Source organism: Pinus tabuliformis, chromosome Q (genome assembly GCF_031772625.1).
Source record: "Pinus tabuliformis cultivar Carrire ecotype Pingquan chromosome Q, CPIR1, whole genome shotgun sequence".
NCBI classification, from domain to species: Eukaryota; Viridiplantae; Streptophyta; class Pinopsida; order Pinales; family Pinaceae; genus Pinus; species Pinus tabuliformis.
In genome coordinates, this window is record NC_142296.1 from 685,361,902 (window position 1) to 685,381,276 (window position 19,375).

The window sequence follows — 19,375 nt, forward strand, 5'->3', positions numbered from 1 at the left end:
ACGAATTCTGATTGAGATAAACTCCCTAATAGAGTATTGACAGCCTTTGAATTTGTTTCATACTGCTTCTTTTTTTTTTTTTTACAAATTCGGATGCTATGTATTGATTGAAAAAAGTGCTGAGGCATAAAGCCATACAAGGATTGCTGCGGGAGCATTACAAAACCAAGGATAGAGAATAAGGTCCCTATCCCTAAGATGGATTCTTAAAATACGGACTACTAAAGAGCTAGTACTACTGTATATTCGAACAAACTGAAGACACAAAATTTTGCATTTGCAATACATGATTTAATCGATGGAAATATGACTGATATTCCTCGCGGTAGAGTCCTCTGGGTGCTGATCTGCTTCCATTGGTTTGACGCTTGAAGAAGTTGATTTGTCTTTCTGCTTGGCTTCCAAAATGTCTCTTATAATTGCCAATGATTCCTCGGCATGGATGCATCGGTTGCTAAGCCCGTTGAACTGTTCCTGAAGCGAGTGAACCCTTTGGAGAAACAATCCCATTTCTGTACGGTATTTAGCATGGAGGTTCCTGAACTGCTCCTCAAATTTTCCTTCCAGACAGTGGATCTTTTCTGCGTGCCTAGCTTCCATATTTCGCACTTGATCTTCCAGAATTCGCTGTTGAGATCTGACCTCATCAAATTCAGCTTGAAGGTCTCGGCAGTGAAAACATTCCTCAGAACGCGCCATCACAGGATAGGGATTGATTATGAAAAAGACAGAGCCACGAGAGATGCCTAAGGGCTCTGTGAGCATACAAAGGAGAGGGGGCCGCGGATTGGAGTCTGATCTAAATAAGCTACCGCCGCGGGAGAACAAAGGCCCGAAACTCAACTTCGCGGTTAAGGGGGCAGGGAGATGACTCTCAGGGAGTTGAGATGAAAAGAAGAAAGGGGAAAATAGCCAGGGGAGAGCTAGTGAGGGGAGCGGGTTGAAGAGCCAAATTTCGTCGATCGGCAGAGGCGCTGACAGGGGAACGGAGGAGATAGAAGGAGGGCTGCTGAAGCTCTTGATCGATACTTCAGATCTGATCCTGTAATAATCCAAAAGATAGGTTAGAAAAATAAAGAGCAGGGGAAATGAGAACGATACCAAGGCACCTCTTCTATGTCGCTGCTGGCTCTGATTGCTTCCTTCAACTTCACAGAGATGATTTGGGATTTTATGATGTAAATTCTGGGTTCCTGCACTCCTATTTAAAGATTGAATCCGCCTGCGGCTTCCTGCTTTCTTATCAGAGGACCGATTCTCTGCTGCAATAAAATATTTTGGTGGTTTTCTGGCACGATTGTCTGAGGCGTCGAGATCCTTGGTCAGTCCTCGGAGATTTTGAAATTTGCTTGGGATTGCAAATGGGCTGCTGGACGAGTTCTGCAGCTGATTGATTAGGCCTTTCGAACGCCCGAAATCTGTAGATACCATACCTCCCGCACGCTTGTTGGAGTTGCACATTTGGGTTTTGTCAGAGATCGCCTTATTCATGGCAGAGGTTGAAAGGTGGATTGCTGACTGTGCCTTAGGGTTCCCTCTTGACATCCGACGGCTTTATTGGCATGCCTGTCAGCTGCCCCGTTGTGTGTGCGCAGAATATGATAGAAGCGGATTGAATTGAAGTGATCAGTGAGGAGATTGATGCGGCAGAGGTGTTGTTGGAGGCTGCTATTTGATGACGGTCTGTGATGATTCATATATCCTATGACAATCGCAGAGTCTCCTAGCACGATTGCCTTTTTGATTCCCCTTTTTTGCAGTTGCTGCAAACCTTGGAACAGAGCAAGCGCCTCCGCAATATTATTTGTTTTGACTCCTAAGCTCCATTCATAGCTACTTATTTCTTCTCCTTTCTCATCTAGAATAACTCCTCCTGCTCCTGCAGGTCCTGGATTGGACTTAGAGGCCCCGTCAAAGAGTAAAATTGGACAGTTATTGCTCGTCATCCATCTCTTGAATTCCTGAGATGGGAGTCTTATTTCCCATTGCTTGGTCTTGTGGTTTGGATTCACGCTCCTTCTCTGCATGCTGTGGTGTTGGCCTGCACTGTCTAGAATATGACTGATCATGATTCTTTCCTCAGTAGTATGATCGGTGACTTTGATGATATCCGCGCTTTTGACAACTATTGTTTCCTGCGCTAGAAGATGAGCACTTCTACAAGTTATTCTAGCATTGCCTTCTTGGTTTTGAAAAATTTTCTTGTTTCTAGTGATCCAGATCTTCCAGAGAAGATTATGAGGGATGATGTCCCAGGTTCTTTTGACTATCTTGCTCCGCTTATCTTTCCAAGGGCAATTCCTTCTCCAATATAGAATTGTCTCAGCTATGTTTTGCTGGGGCTGCCAGTTTAATTCGCCGAGTTTGGCCATTATAGTCCAACATCTCTTCGCAAAGGCACATTCAAGAAAAAGATGGTGGATGGTCTCCTCCTCAGAGCAGCAGTTGGGGCAGATGGAGGGACCATGTATCCCTCTTTTTTTTAAATTTTCCGAGGTGAGAATTTTCCCTTTAAGCAGCAGCCAGATGAAAAATTTGACCTTTGGGATGGCCTCAGATTTCCAGATTATCCGCCATTGGTTCCAAACCGGAGATTGATAGGTGCTATTGCAGATGAATTGATAGCCAGATTTAATGGTATACCCTGAGCCCGTGGGGTCCCATCTGAGTCCATCTAGAGCTCCTTTTTTAATTGGCGCTCGGTTTTGGAGGTTTTTTATAAGAGCTTGTAAGCTAGAGCCCAAGTGTGGAGGAATATCCGGAAATTCCCAGCTAAGCCAAGCTCCGCTCTCTTCGTCCCATTTTGAAATTTGATCCAACCTCTGAATGCCCTTACTGTGCAGGTAATGAATAATGGGAATGGCTTCTTCTACAGAATTTGTTGGTTGAAGACCCATAATTTTATCAGTGGCATAATTAATGCTGCTCCCATCCCCTGGAATTTTTGAAGTGTTTTGGGTAAGAATGGGGATTGCTTTCTTACAAAGTTGCCATATTTTGGTGGAGTCCCGAGTTGGAATATCAGATTCAAGTAATCTTTGCCTGCTGTTTGTAAGATACTTGCATTCGAAAACCTGTTTCCACCATGCTTTAGGTTCACTGATGAGCCTCCAAGCCATTTTAATTCCAAAGGCAAGGTTCAGTAATTTAGGCATTCTGATTCCCAATCCACCTCTGTCTGGTGATTGGATTACAGTTCTCCAATTGACCAAATTGAATCTGCTTTTATCTTGTCTCCCTCCTTGCCATAAAAAGTTACGGAGCGCAATTTCTAGCTTGTTATGGAATGAAGCTGGAGCATGATAAAGAGTGAAGCGATATAATGGTAAGGAGGAAATACCTGATTTAAGCAAGATTAATCTACCCGCTGGGTTGAGCCATTGAGTTCCCCATTGTTGCACCTTTCTTTTAACTTTGTCAATTACTTCACTCCAGGTGGATGCTTTAAGAGCGCCCAAGGTGACTGGCATTCCTAGATATGTGAAGTGGTCCCAGGTTTCTTTGTGGGCAACTCCAAATATATTAGCAATGTTGTGAGCTGTTTGGCTGGAGATGTTCCATCCGTAGATGCAGCTTTTATGAAGATTGACTTCGCCTCCAGAGCACTCCATAAATTGATCAAGGATAGATTTGAAGCGCCTTGCTATTGTTGTGGAGGCCCCGCCAATTAGCAAGGTATCATCAGCGAATTGTGAATGATTGATATTTTTAACTCCATTCCCATACTTGATGCCCGAGATAAGGCCTACTCTTCGCTTGTGATCAAGGTTGCTGCTGAAGGATTCCGCCATCATGATAAAGAGATAGGGAGAGAGAGGGCATCCTTGCCTTAGGCCTCTTGAGGATTGAAATGATTCACAGGGGCGGCCATTGATGAGAGGCGAGATCCAAGGGCCAGTGATGCATGCAGCTATGGTGCTTATGAATTCAGGGCTGAAGCCCATTTTTCCCATGACAGCGTACAAGAAGGAGTGCCTGACTCGGTCAAATGCGTTAGCTAAATCTAGCTTGAGGACGAAACCTTTCTCTTGTCTGGAGGTGCTAGAATGAATAGCTTCTTGAACCAAGGTGATGGAATCATGAATCTGCCTGTTAGCCATGAAGCCGCCCTGATTTTCGGATATAATAGTAGGCAGCAATGGTTGAAGTCTAGCAGCTATGATTTTTGCGAAGATCTTATAAGATGTATTGCACAAGGAGATAGGCCTGAACCTGGAAAAGGAGGTGGGCCTGGATTCCTTGGGGATGAGGGCGAGATATGTTGAATTAGTGAACCCCCCCATTTTTTTTTTCCTTTGAATTCCTTTCATCATCTTAACCAAGTCTTTTTTTATCAAATACCAGTGGTCTCTGTAGAAATTAATGGAGAAGCCATCTGGACCTGGAGATTTGTCTGGTTGAAGAGTCCAGATGGCTTTTTTAACCTCTTCCTCTGTTATTTCTCTATTCATCCTTTCATTTTCTTCAGCCGTAATTTTCCTTGGAAGGTGTTGGAGAAAGGTCGTGTAGTCCCGAGCGTCTCCATTTTCAGTGAGGAGGTTCTTGAAGTGATGGAAGGCTGCCTCTTTGATAGAGTCCTGGTCGTCATGCCTGCTGCCTTGACTGTCAGTGATAGAGGTCACAATGTTTCTTGACTTTTTTACGGTGGCCTGCTTGTGAAAGTATGCTGTATTTTTGTCCCCTTCTTTTAACCATGTTTCTCGCGACTTAAGCCTCCATTTGACTTCTTCTGCTCTCTTGATTTGAGTGAGCTGTTCCTGCATTTCCCATTCCTTGTCTTTGAGCTGATTAGTAAATCCTTGCTCTTCTATTTTTTTTTGTATCTCTTCCAAGCTCTGCTGCAATTTTCCTTTGATTTTTTCTGGTTCTTGGTAGCTAGTTTTTGCCCAATCCTTAAGGGCTTTCCTTATGTTTCGAATTTTAGTTTCCCAAATATAATTTGGGGATCCTTCAACATGTTTCTTCCATGTTTCTGCTATAATAGATTCAGCCTCGATGCTATCCTTCCATAGAGGATTGTATCTGAAAGGGATTGGTCCCAGGTTGGCATGTGGGTCCAACGTTAGGAGAATGGGGGAATGGTCTGAAGCTGTAGCGCTTAGAATTTTAGAATGTCCTGCAGCAAAATTTGAGAGAAGAGAAACATTAATCAAGATTCTGTCCAGCCTTTCCATAATGTTACCTGGTCCCAGACGTCTATTATTCCATGTGTATTTTCTGTTCTTTGGTTTAATGTCCAGCAATTCAACTTCCGCCATGATGGTTTCTAGCTGTCTTCTAAAAGGATCTGGGGTGAAGACTCCCCCCCTTTTCTCATTCGCGTGGAGAATTAAATTGAGATCTCCCGCAAGGATAAGATTTGTATTCTGTTCCTTATCTATTTCCTGCTTCAATTCATTCCAGCATTGTTCCTTTTCCCGAAAATGGTTAGGGACATAAATATTATAAATGATAATATCCCAGTTTTCTTCTTTGTTGACGAGGTTGGTCCTGATCCAGTTTGAGTTGATGACTGATGATGCACAATTCCAATACTGCTTTTTCCACATAGTGGTGATTCCTCCAGAGGCTCCTCTGGAGGCGCTACTGATCCCTATGAAGGATCTTTGCGAATCAATGATTGTCTGCATATCATTCTGATTTTGTTTGGTTTCCTGAAGCAAAACAATTTCAGGGCTTTCTGAATGAAGTAGATCTTTAAGGGCCGCTATTTTGGAGGGGTGCCCCATACCCCGGCTATTCCAAGATAAAAGCTTCATCATAAGACACTCGATCGAGGAGGTGCTCGCCTCTCAAGTTCTTTGGCTGCTAAATCTTTCTCTTGGGAACCTATAATGAAGGAGTCCATAGGGGTTTGAGTCCCTAGAGCTATATCCTTTTGCGAACTTTCTTCCCGGTGCTGCTTAGCTGATTTTCTGCCTGGTCCAGATTTCTTGAAGATGTCACCGGATGCACCAAGATCTTTGGAGGAACTTCTGGTGGTTCTTATGGGCTGCATTCCGGGGGCTGTCTGAGCTGGATTCGAAGAGGTCAAGGGGGGCTCAATGCGGGTCAAAACTGGCTGTTCTGAATGAGGGCCATCATTGGTCACTTTCGATTTATTTTTGGACAAGCTCCTATCAGCAGAGCGAGGAGGGGAAGCACAGAGGGGGGAGGAGGGGGAGGTTCCGGGGACTTTGGGAGAAGAGGGGGGGGATGGAGGTTCCTCTGATGCAAGTGAGCCAAAGGGATTGGAGGACGAAGGGAAGACAGGGGAGGGAGGATGGTTTCCGAGGAGAGGTTCTTTGGGATCGGGGGGAGAGTTGGACTTCTTTTTTTTCCTTACTAATTCCCATTCTTCCTCTTGAGTTTCAGACGTAGTATTGTTGTTTTCTGGCTTAGATTTAGGGCACCTATTCGCAAAATGACCATACTCGTGACATACCTTACACTTGAAGGGTAGTTGTTCGTAGTCCACCTGCTGAATGTGCGTCCACTGATCCACTCTGAGTTTGACTGCCTCTGGAAGACCTTTGCCCAAGTCTACCTCCACACAGATCCTGGCGCAAGCATACATATTTTCCTTTGGTTCAGATCTATCCACATATTTACCTATAGCGTTTCCTATTGCTCGAACAGTTTCATCAGCCCAGCAGTGAAGCGGCAGATGTGGAAGACGAACCCAAACAGGGACAGCATTAGGAACATCCATTTCAGGATCAAAGCTCGGGGTCCAACGATTGAGATAAAGACCTCTTGAATCCATAAAATATGGTCCATTTCTGAATATAAGATTGCGATCATCTATTGATTCAAACAGGAACGTATAGAATCCTCTGCCGCAGAACCTTATGGCAATTTTTCCTTGTACCATGGCGTTCCAATTTCTTTCCACCCATCGTTGAACCGCTCGAGGGGAGGGCCAAAGGCCCGTGAACTGGCCAACCAAACCGCGATCAGCTAGGGCTACAGCAGATCTCCTTGGAAGAGAGAGAGGAAGAGGAATTTCCGGGATTTCATCGAGCTTTTTGATAAATTTAGAGGCAGAAGGTCGAATCCGCTCAACAATATCTTCAGGGATTAGAGAAGCAAAGGCTTTCTCAAAGTCGGGCTGGGATGGGCCAAGAGGATCCATCGAAGAGGGTTGCAGGCAAACTCGAGAAGGAAGGGGCAGGAGGCCCAGAAAGCAGGCCGCTACGTGGGGCTGCCCACAGGCCGAGCCAAACGCAAAGATCGGGCAGGAGGCCCAGGGAGGCTAGGGGCGCGGCCGAGGAGATCAGGGGGGCCAGCAAGCCCGGCAGCAGGGCTGCCAAGGCTCGACGGGGACGAGCAGGGATTCAGAGGCGGGGGCAGGGCGCCATCACCAGCACGCGATCCATATTCCTCTTTAGAACATATTATTGCTGTTTCATACTGCTTCTTACCAGCCATATTTGTAGGAGTTACTGATGGAAATGTGTATCCTATTTCCACGATATCCCAAACTTCTGTACCAAGAGATTGAATAGGTTGTGATTCTTACCTTCTAATAGACGAAGTTGCTTCCATCAAAGATTGGTGGCCTGATAGATGCCTCCTTTTCGTAGTTGCTCATAGTGATAGATCTTCCTTCAAGCGATCAAGCTTCTTTTGAAGGACCTTCTCTGATACCAATTGTTGGAAATAATACTGAGAGGGGGGGTGAATCAATATTATCAGGTCAATTATTTTTCATTTCATAATCAAATTTGTATATGCTACTTCAGTTAGTAAAAACCGCGTATGTACGCAACTGCAGTTAACGAAACTAGCATATAACCAACAGACTTGTAATTTAAATTATTCTTCAGATGTTGATCATTAATTTGTGCATCAAACCATATAAACAGTAACCAGGAACAATAAAACAGAATAGGCAGTCACACATAAGAACACAAGATATAAGGTGGAAACCCAATGTGGGTGAAAATCACCTACTGCAATTCGTCTCTATCTTCTTTTAATTAGAAACTTCTTTTTACAATGCTTCTATACTGGTGCAGTCTCATACCATTACACAGGCTGCAACCTGCAGAAGGCTACAACCTTCTCTCGTTCTCCAGCTTCTCTTGGAAGGGAACTACAACCCCCTTAGCTCTTGTACTAGCTGAGGTACTAGTATGTAGGTGCTAACCTACAGAAGGCTACAACCTTCTCTTTTCTTCCAAGGACCACGTTTCATAAATTTTTAGATTGGATCCATGAACAACATCAATCAAACATCAAGTATATTTGCATCAACCAATCTCTTTTGTACAAACCAATATTGAATCAACCAATCACATTTCAGAAAGTTGTAACCAGAATACAGTAACAATAACCAGAACCAATCCTGAACCCAGAACACTACAGCAATAAACATAAGTAGCTAAAACATATTTCATGAGACGTATGCTACTTCAATATGCATAACCTACGTGCATACGCTGATGTATTAAGGCCAACCTGCATATACGCTGTTTTGAATTAATGAGCCAAAGTGTATATGTGCCTCTGCTGTGTCGAACCTGCGTACAGATCTATAAAAGATATTTTACCCTTTTCACTTATTCAGATATCAGTTATACCCAGATTATCATATTTATAGATCAAGTCATGCGCCAAATATAACAGATCAAAATCACACAAAGATACTACTATTCAGGCCTTAAGATCTTGACCCATCAATAGAACTTATCCTTCTTCTAGCGCTCAGGTTCCTCCTTGATTCAGATCTAGCTATGCACCATTACCCAATGACCAAAATTCTAGATCTTGTTCTTCATCAGATATTCAATGCTTGAGTGAATGCTTTTGCCTAACGATCTCCTCCCCCTTTTATAGTCTTAGGCCTTACTTAATACCATGGTCCAAAACCATAGAGAATCAATACCATGGACCCACTACCTGGTTTGAACACTTCGGACGAGATACCATGGTCCAAAACCATAGGTCCAAATACCAAGGACTAAATACCATGGACCAAAAAATAAGTTTTCCCACATGTACACGCTTTTTCTTGCATGAAAGTGCATGCATACGTATACGCGTCTTTTGATCGTCGATCCTGCATGTATACGCGACTTTGTTAAGAGGAACCTGCGTATATCTCTTTTTCCTTCATTCTGAGACCCTGAACTGTGATCTGTCATTTGAGTGAGTTGCCATCAAGGACAAAACCTGTGTCATAGCACCAAACCTGTGTCATAATGCCAGCATTACTGGGATCAATAAATTCAAGTTGGAAGTCTATCAAGAGTCATGTAGAGTGATCCCTAAATTTCAGGGGCCCAAGTTGATTTCTTATTAAATTGTAATTATTAAATTCAGCTAAACTAGTTCTAACTGTTGAGAATGAAACAAGATGATGGAGCTTAGTGGAAAGGAGTTGCCTTCACTAAGTGGGCCCGCAAGCAAATTATGGCGCAAAGTCTATTTTTAGACTATGTCTATTTTTAGACATATGGATCATGTCTATGAGTTGCAGGATGCTATTTATGGATGATTGGTCATGTTGGGAAAAATAGATGGACTTCTATTTTTGGATCACAGCAGGAGTGATCAGAGTCTATTTTTAGACTGCTAGTCAAAAATAGAAAAGTCAAATATTATTAGCTCATAATAATATTTAGACTATAAACATTATCTTATCCTCTTGGAGCACTTCAGTTTGAGCTACAAATGTGGCACATGTAGCTTCCAGAAGGAAATACGCTTTCTCTATGGGTCAGTTGAGCTATTGCATGCAAGACTTCAGTTAGAACTCAAGCAGTTGAGTTTGCTGGAGTTGGATGTGGAGTTGATGGAGTTGTGTTTAGTTTGAATTGGTTAAACTAGTTGTAATTAGTCTAACTGCAAATAGACTAGTGATGAGTTGTGTGAATTAATTATTAACTCATAAAGCAACTAAAGAACACATCAGTTAACTCAGTTGCATGTCAATGCATGTACAGTTCAGTGGAGACAGGTGTTAGAGGTTGAGATTGCTATCAGTTGTGACTATAGTTGTGTATGAGATCTTGCACAATCAAAGGGATTGAGTAATGCCGATGAGAACTGCATAGTGTGGGCCAATACCAAGGATTATAGCCTATGCTCACGTGATTTTCAGTGTGGGTGATTCTCTTGAAGCATTGTGCAGTGGAGGCAGGCAAAGCAGCGGAGGAGATTTGAACCTGTGACTTGTTCGGATCTGAGCTAGTTTTGTGTGTAACAGGTGGAGATAGTACTGAGTACTTGTGAGGAGTATTGTACTATGTATTGTTACATGTTCTCAATCATTAATATATAGATAGTGTGGGGTTTTCAACTGTAAGCTTTCCCCGGGTTACATGTTGTGTTAATGTGTGCATGTGATTGATGTTTCATTGTTTTTAATGCTGCTAAATTGATGATCAATGTAGAGGAGGTTATGTATTATGCATGTATTTCGCAATAGTGTATAATCGGGATAATCTCTGTTGAATAAGTGTTTATTATTCAAAATTTCTACATGGTATCGGAGCTGTTGATCATCATATATATTATTCAGAAAGTATTTAGATTTTATTTCTTCAGGCAGAGTCTGTAATCGGGCCAGGTAGCCTCTGGATTCATCCTTTATTTGGAAGGAGATATCCGATAAAATCCCATATAGTCAATCTCTCTATGAGAAATACTTTGTTCTCACGAATTCTAGAATAGAGGCGGTTGAGTTTGGAGCTGGTGGAATTCGAATTTGCAGTAGTGTTTTCTTGGTATCAACGTGGCAATGTCTTTCAACGGATTGCGATTGGAGTATGCTCTTGAGGGCAGCTCGAACTATATTGCATGGAAGGACAGGATGGAGGAAGTGTTAGATGATAATTGGCTGAAGGATTTCATAGAGGTCGAGGTCCCAAAGCCTACTGATACTACGCAAGTTGATGCTTGGCAAAAGAAGACAACAAAGTGTCGAAGGATTTTGTTGGAGGGCGTGAAGGATCACATTGTGTCCAGCCTGCATGGAAAGGCTTCTCCATACTTGATGTGGAAAGCATTGACAGATCTATTCCAAAGCAAGAGCAATCAGAGGAAGCTGGCGCTCAAGGATAAACTCAGAAACATCAAATGTGAGAAGGGAGACAGTATGCCCAAGTATCTCACGAAGTTCACTCAGTGCAGAGATGAACTGGGAAGTGTGGGGGTGACTATCGATGATGAGGACTTGGTGAGCTTGGCTCTACTTGGTCTTCCGAAGAGTTGGCATTCCTATCAGGACTCTGTCAATGGTCGGGAAAAATTTCCAGGATGGGAAAGACTTTGGTCAGATCTTGTGCAGGAGGAGATCGGGCAGAATACCAAGGACGGATCTTCATCAAAGGGAACTGATGAAAAAAATTGCGCTTTGGCTGCCAAAGAAAATAAGGGGAAGAACAAGAAGGCTTCTTAGTCTGATGTGAAAGGAAAGAAGCAGGACATGTCCAAGGTGAAGTGCTTTCACTGTCACCAGCATGGACACTATGCCACAAATTGTCCGCAGAAGAAGAAGAAAAAGCAAGCTGCTGGATCTGCAGTAGGATAGGCTCTAGCCTCGCAGTTTGAGCTTGATTTTTCATTGATCGCATGCTTGGTTTCAAGTGTGATGGGATCGGTGTGGTTCTTGGACAGTGGTGCATCTTTTCACATGACAAGAGATCGAGATTTGTTTTCTGATCTGGAGGACAAAGATCTTGGAGTGTACATCAAGATGGGCGATGATGGTAGATACAGTGCGACCGGTATCAGTACCATTTCCTTTGAGAGGGAGTCTGGTAAACCCTTTGTATTGAAGGAAGTGATGCATGTTCCAGGATTGAAGAAGAATCTTATCTCTGTGGCGATGTTAGAAGACAACGGATATGATGTTGTTTTCAGTGAGGGAAAGGCTTTCCTGCGCAGTAAGACAACTGGAGAAACCCGGAAGATAGGGGTTCGAGTGAGGAACCTTTATCAGTTGAATGTAGATGGTTGCACAGTAATGGCATGCAAGGCAGAAGGATTGGTGAGTCGGGATGATGGCGAGCTATGGCACAGGAGATTGGGTCACCTTCACCATGGAGCCTTGAAGATACTGCAGCAGATCACTATAGGGCTTCCTAAAGGCACTCTTGCGCAGTCAGATCAGTGCAAGGGGTGTACTTTGGGAAAGTTTGTGAAAGCCACCTTTCACAAGAAGGATAGTCGCACCACAATGATCCTTGAGAGAATTCACACGGACGTGTGTGGACCTTTCTCAGTAGCTTCGACAGCAAAACACAGGAATTATGTGATTTTTTTTATGATTTCTCTCGTAAGTGCTGGATCTTCTTCATGCAGAAGAAGAGTGAGACATACTCAAAGTTCTGTGAGTTCAAAGCACTGGTCGAGAAGGAGTCGGGGAAGAAGGTGAAGGCTCTTAGGAGCGATAATGGTGGTGAATACATCTCTGGCGAGTTCAAGGATTTCTGTAGTGCAAAAGGGATTCGAAGAGAGCTCATAGCTCCCCATAACCCACAGCAAAACAGGGTTGCTGAGCGGAAGAACAGAACAATCGTGGGTGTTGCACGGGCAATGTTGCATGATCAGGGCCTACCCCTTCACTTGTGGGTGGAAGCATGCAATACAACAGTTTATGTGCAGAACCGTTGTCCTCACAGGATACTTGGCATGAGTACACCTGAGGAGGCTTATTCTGGTAAGAAGCCTGATCTTTCTCATTTGAGGATTTTTGGTGCTAACGTTTACATGCATGTGATGAAGGATGCTAGGTATAAGTTGGAGCTGACCGCAGAGGTTGGGATATTTGTGGGGTACACTAATACACCCCACAACTATCGTGTGTATTTGCCAGACAGTGGTAAGACTGTTGTGCGACGGGATATAAAATTTCAAGAGGAGAAAGCCATGAAGTGTTCGCTTGAGAGGGAGCTACACTTGCATGCAGATGAGGAGCTATTAGTTCCTAAAGATGAGCTTCAGGATGTGGATCAGCCACAAGACGAGGTTCATGGAGTGGAAGAGACCACTCATGCAATGCCAACCATCAGAGGGTGAAAGCGCTTGACAGAAGCTGAGCGACTGGCTCAAGATGTAGAGAAAGTTGTAGGACCACCACGCAGGTAGAGACAGTCACCTAATCGATACACTGGATACAAGGCTCTTGTGAGCAAATGTGTTGTGACTGAGCCATCCTCTTTCGAGGAAGCTGTGGAGGATCTTGCATGGGTAGATGCCATGGTGGAAGAGTATGATTCAATTGTCAGAAACAGTGCATGGGAGATTGTTCCTAGACCGGAAGGGAAATCAGTGGTGGGTTCGAGATGGATCTACAAAGTTAAGCAGGCAGCTGACGGGAGTGTGGAGAAGTACAAGGCAAGATTTGTTGCCCGAGGCTTTTAACAAATAGAGGGGATCGATTATGAGGAGACCTTTTCACCTGTCGCAAGGTATTCTTTGATACAGATGATTCTTTCTCTCTCAGCGCAGATGGGGTGTCACATTCATCAGATGGATGTGAAGACTGTGTTCCTCAACAGAGTCATTGAGGAGGAGGTGTACATTGAGCAGCCCGAAGGTTTTGAGATCTTTAGTAGCGAGTCGCATGTGTGCAGGCTCAAGAGAGCATTGTATGGGTTGAAACAAGCACCACGTGCTTGGTACACACGGATAGATAGTTATTTCACCGAACTTGGATTCTCCAAGAGTGAGGCGGATCCTAACCTATACCAGATTGTGGTGGAGGGTAAGTTGCTTATCATTGTACTGTATGTAGATGATTTGATTCTAACGGGTGATGAGCTATTGATACTTTCATGCAAGGATGATCTTACTAAGGAGTTTGAGATGAAGGACTTGGGCCTCCTTCATTATTTCCTGGGATTGGAAATTTGGCAGCGCAGTGATGGACTATTTGTTTCTCAGGGTAAGTATGCTCGGGAGACACTGGAGAAGTTCAACATGCATGGCTGCAAGCCTATTGATACTCCTCTTCCTAGAGGTTGGAGGAAGGAGGATGCCACTTCGGCAGAAGAAGTGGATGCCACTGTTTATCGACAGTTGGTGGGGTCGCTTATGTATCTAGTCAATACACAACCCGATATATGCTACGCTGTTAACCAGCTTTCACAAGCTATGGTTAAGCCAACCAAGCTCTTCTGGAAGGTAGGCAAGCATGTATTGCGTTATTTGAGAGGCACATTGGGATATGGATTGTGGTATATACAGGAGGATGAGGTGAAGCTATGTGGCTTCACGGATGCAGACTAGGCAGGGAGCCCAACTGACAGAAAGAGAGGGGTCTTCAGTATCGGGTCGACAGTAGTTTCTTGGTACAGCAGGAAGCAGATATCCGTGGCACTCAGTTCAGTAGAGGCTGAGTATATGGCAGCAAGTTTAGCTGCATGCGAGGCTATATGGATGAGGAAGATTTTGGTCGGTTTGTTCAGTTATTACTTGGATCCTACTGTGATTTACTATGATAACCAGAGTTGCATTAAACTCTCAACTAATCCTGTATTTCATGATAGATCTAAGCACATTGACATCAGGTACCATCATATCAGAGATTGTGTGCAGCGGAGAATCATGTTACTTTCATACATTCCAACAGAGGATCAGGATGCTAATATCTTGACGAAGGCGCTCACCATGAGCAAATTCGAATACCACCGAGGCAGGATAGGGGTTGCTGATAATCCATATCTTATTGAGAGGGAGTGTTGAGAATGCAACAAGATGATGGAGCTTAGTGGAAAGGAGTTGCCTTCATTAAGTGGGCCCGCAGGCAAATTATGGCGCAAAGTCTATTTTTAGACATATGGATCATGTATATGAGTTGCAGGATGCTATTTATGGATGATTGGTCGTGTTGGGAAAAATAGATGGATTTCTATTTTTGGATCACAGCAGGAGTGATCAGAGTCTATTTTTAGACTGCTAGTCAAAAATAGAAAAGTCAAATATTATTAGCTCATAATAATATTTAGACTATAAACATTATCTTATCCTCTTGGAGCACTTCAATTTGAGCTATAGATGTGGCACATGCAGCTGTCAGAAGGAAATACGCTTTTTTTGTGGGTCAGTTGAGCTATTGCATGCAGGACTTCAGTTAGAACTCAAGCAGTTGAGTTTGGTGGAGTTGGATGTGGAGTTGATGGAGTTGTGTTCAGTTTGACTTGGTTAAACTAGTTGTAATTAGTCTAACTGCAAATAGACTAGTGATGAGTTGTGTGAATTAATTATTAACTCATAAATCAACTAAAGAATACATCAGTTAACTCAGTTGCATGTCAGTGCATGTACAGTTCAGTGGAGACAGGTGTTAGAGGTTGAGATTGCTATCAGTTGTGACTATAGTTGTGTATGAGATCTTGCACAATCAAAGGGATTGAGTAATGCCAATGAGAACTGTGTAGTGTGGGCCAATACCAAGGATTATAGCCTGTGCTCACATGATTTTCAGTGTGGGTGATTCTCTTGAAGCATTGTGCAGTGGAGGCAGGCAAAGCAGCAGAGGAGATTTGAACCTGTGACTTGTTCGGATCTGAGCTAGTTTTGTGTGTAACAGGTGGAGATAGTACTGAGTACTTGTGAGGAGTATTGTACTATGTATTGTTACATGTTCTCAATCATTAATATACAAATAGTGTGGGGTTTTTAGATGTAAGCTTTCCCCGGGTTACATACTGTGTTAATGTGTGCATGCGATTGATGTTTCATTGTTTTTAATGCTGCTACATTGATGATCAACGTAGAGGAGGTTATGTATTATGCGTGTATTCTGCAATAGTGTATAATCAGGATAATATCTGTTGAATAAGTGTTTATTATTCAAAATTTCTACACTAATTGTTGGAGGAACTAGTGAGTGGTCAAGTGAATTAAATTGGATTTAATTCACATGTAGTGATCAATCATATAACTGATAAATTACTCAAAATAGCTCATGCATGTCAGTTTAGAGGAAAACCCAATTGAGATTATAGTTCAGGGACAATGTACTATCAATTGTATAATTTTCTGAGTTGTACAGATGGTGGATGCAATCAGTAGAAGAGATATGGATGGATTGCACAGTTATGGAGAGAGAATTTCCCAATTAAATATGGGCTAATTCTCTTAGGAATTACGCAAAGAAGTAGGGGCTTGGCAAGTAGCACAATTGGCTAAGTGTTGGCTTGAGTTGGCTTGTGAAGCAGAGAGATAGATTGTACTAGTGCAGGAATTGTTAAGGACGAATAAGAATTATATTTTCTTCTCAGATATTATGGTTAATGCAATATAGATAGTTAGGGTTTTTAGCAGTTGCTTTCCACAGAGAAATATTATGTTATGTGCGATTAATATTCTTCCTTTTCTACTTATTTTTTTAATCGATCAATTTTGGTTTCCACTGAAGAGTGGAGTAGATTCTTGTCTTTTTTTTTAACATATCACATAAGTTGTTGAATATACAATTAAAAATCTACATGTTACATCGTTTTGTTTTACTTTCCTAGACTTCTATATATGATTTTTTACATTACAGTTGTTTAGAATATGATTTGGCCAACGGTTCTTCATAGGAATGTGCCTTTTTAATTATGTTGTACTCGCGTGCTTTTTTATTTAATAAAATCAACCTCTTTTCTGTATATTTTAAGTACACATCTTGCAAAATTCTATATTTTATTAGAATTTTATTTTCTAATTTTAACTCAGTTAAGGCTCTACAACTTTTGAGGCCATAGAAAGTCTTAAAATGCTTATTAGTTTGTTGGTGTCTATGTCTGATTTTTTATTTATATACGCAGATTTTAATGTGTTTATTTACTTTATAAAACTTTAGACATTGTCCTATAAATATTGTATTTTATCTCCATTTTCTTTTCAAACATCTTGTAAAGAATCATTTAAAATCATAATGTTTTTGTAAATTCTTCCTCAATTCGTCATAGTATAAGGCATAAAACCTAGGGAAAACTTGTCGAATTATCTCACTTACCCTAGTTAGATTCAAGGTGTTGGTTAAGAGAAGAATAAAACTTTTCTATGATCAACACAAGGCTTGGTAGGCATTCTATAACCATCAAATTTTACACTCATGTTCATGTTAGGATATAGGGCTAGTTCTCGTTAGAACAAACCGTTTAATATTTCGAGAGTCTATGAGAGTGATGCATACTTTTACTCCACCAATTGACCAACTCTGATGCTCTTGTGCATATCAGATAAGAACCTTGAATGTCATGTCACTCATTGTTATCATATTTTGATATTATAATGATCACAGAACATGTTTACACCATTTGTATAAAGACCATAAATTTATAGGGATGTTTGTTTTCCATGTGGTTTCTTTTTCATTCTCTATAAGTTTCCCTTGTTTACTTGGTCTCTCTCTCTCTCTATTTTACATATTAATTTAGTAGTATTTAGTACAATAAAATGATGATATATTTTATCTATATGTCTACTCATAACATCATACATTAGGGGGGCAATTATTATCACATAAAAATCACTCCTAGAGCTATATTGGTGACCACTAGAATCATCATTACCACAATACAACAAAGGATACCCCATGGATATTAAACATCAACCTAGAAGGAGTTGAGAAAAACTATAGAAAGTGGGTTTTTTATGCATCCATGCAAATTCAAAATTTTGATTTTACATATCCACGAGATTGATCCTTCAATAGTTGCACAAATCCATAGGAAGCATAGTTTCACCAAACTTTGTTGTAATAAATTATATTTTCCCATAAAAAATCAAATCAAAGTTGTGCATGAGGCCAATTTAGAGTCTAAAATTGAAAAGGAGTCCTTAGCTACATCTAAGGTCTCTTTTCCTCATGCATAACAAACTATAATTTGAATAGTTTCCATTTCCATCATGAACAAGTCATAATAGAGCATAAAAGGTGTTATAAATAACAACAATTGGAGAGTATTAAAGTAAGAAAAGGTTTATTATTATTATGTTGCCAAAAATATTATTAAATCTCCCTAAGATTATGTGCATTCACATTGTTAGCATCACTTCCATATATCGATGGAGCTTTCACCATTGAAAAGCTTTACCACTACCAAGCCTCCAAAATTGTTTTCTTTCTAACAATTTCTATCTTATATTTCACTCTTTTTGTCTTTTACCTTCACATCATCATACCTGTATTTTGAGTTAGAAACCATGAGAGCCATACAAATGCAATGATAAGGTAAAAGTCCATTATTTTCTCAAATCTATATGATTTGCTTCATGAAATTGATTTGGTTAGGCATAAGCTACTGAATCTTACATATTGCTTAGCTTCACTAACATTTGGCAGTTAATTCGAAGGTTCTAAAAGATCCCACGAGCTATAAACCAGTCAAAGCATATAGGAAGGAGCCAAATGATGTTGATAACATTATCTACCTATCAGCCATAGGTGGAAGTCCATGGATTAGCATTAGAGTCAAACTCTCGATCAAAGTAATACTTGGGACATCTTTAGAAGGTAAAATATCAAGTGAGTGAGATTCATGTCAAGCGATTGAGATTTGATGATTTGAATAAAGCACAAAATATGAAAGATGATGATGTGTTCCTTTCACGATTCAGTTCTCTGATAGAAAATCATGAAAAGGAAGAATTCTAATAGGAATAAGTGACTGAGATGTTCCTTGATGCATCTAGTTTTTATCTAATAGATTCTCAAAATTGTTATGTTAAAAAATCTACAAATTGCTTCATCATGAAGCGAGTAGATAGTCTTAAAAGTTTATTTGAATTCCAAACTTGTTGATAGTTTTGCAAACTCTATATGCACTTCCAATAATATAATATTTGTTATGGCATTTTATAAGTGCTGGTTGTTGAATTAAGTTTATGTTTTGAATTTTGCAACTACTTATGCATCTCAGGAGGCCCCCTGCATAAGTGCAAGCTAGATTAGTTTAGTTTCATTCATAATTATTTTGATTTCTCATGCTTCATTTTGCTCAAAGCTTTATACTCATGCTTTGTTTTATTTAGTTAAGTTTCGCTCTACATTTTACTTACTTATTTTTGTACTCTTTCATAGGTCAAGAGTAAAAACACAAAAAACCATAAAAACATTTACGTTGTTTCTAGTCCCGCATTTACTTTGTTCTTTTTCCTGCATTCATATTAGATTTTAAGTTTGCACATGAATGGACTCTAATGGATGTACACACTCACAAGTTTTAGAAAACTTCAATATTTTAATGATTTTCTCGAATAGTTCATTTTCATTCTCAATTACTCTTAGAATAGAATTTTGGTTGCCTTTATCATTAGAATAGAATTTATTTCTTTCCTAAAAATAGAATTTTATTGTTTTCTAGATTAAGAATGGTCAATTGGATTTTTATAGAAGAAATGATTTTCATAGAATAGATTCACTTTCATGTTTATTAGAATAGAACTT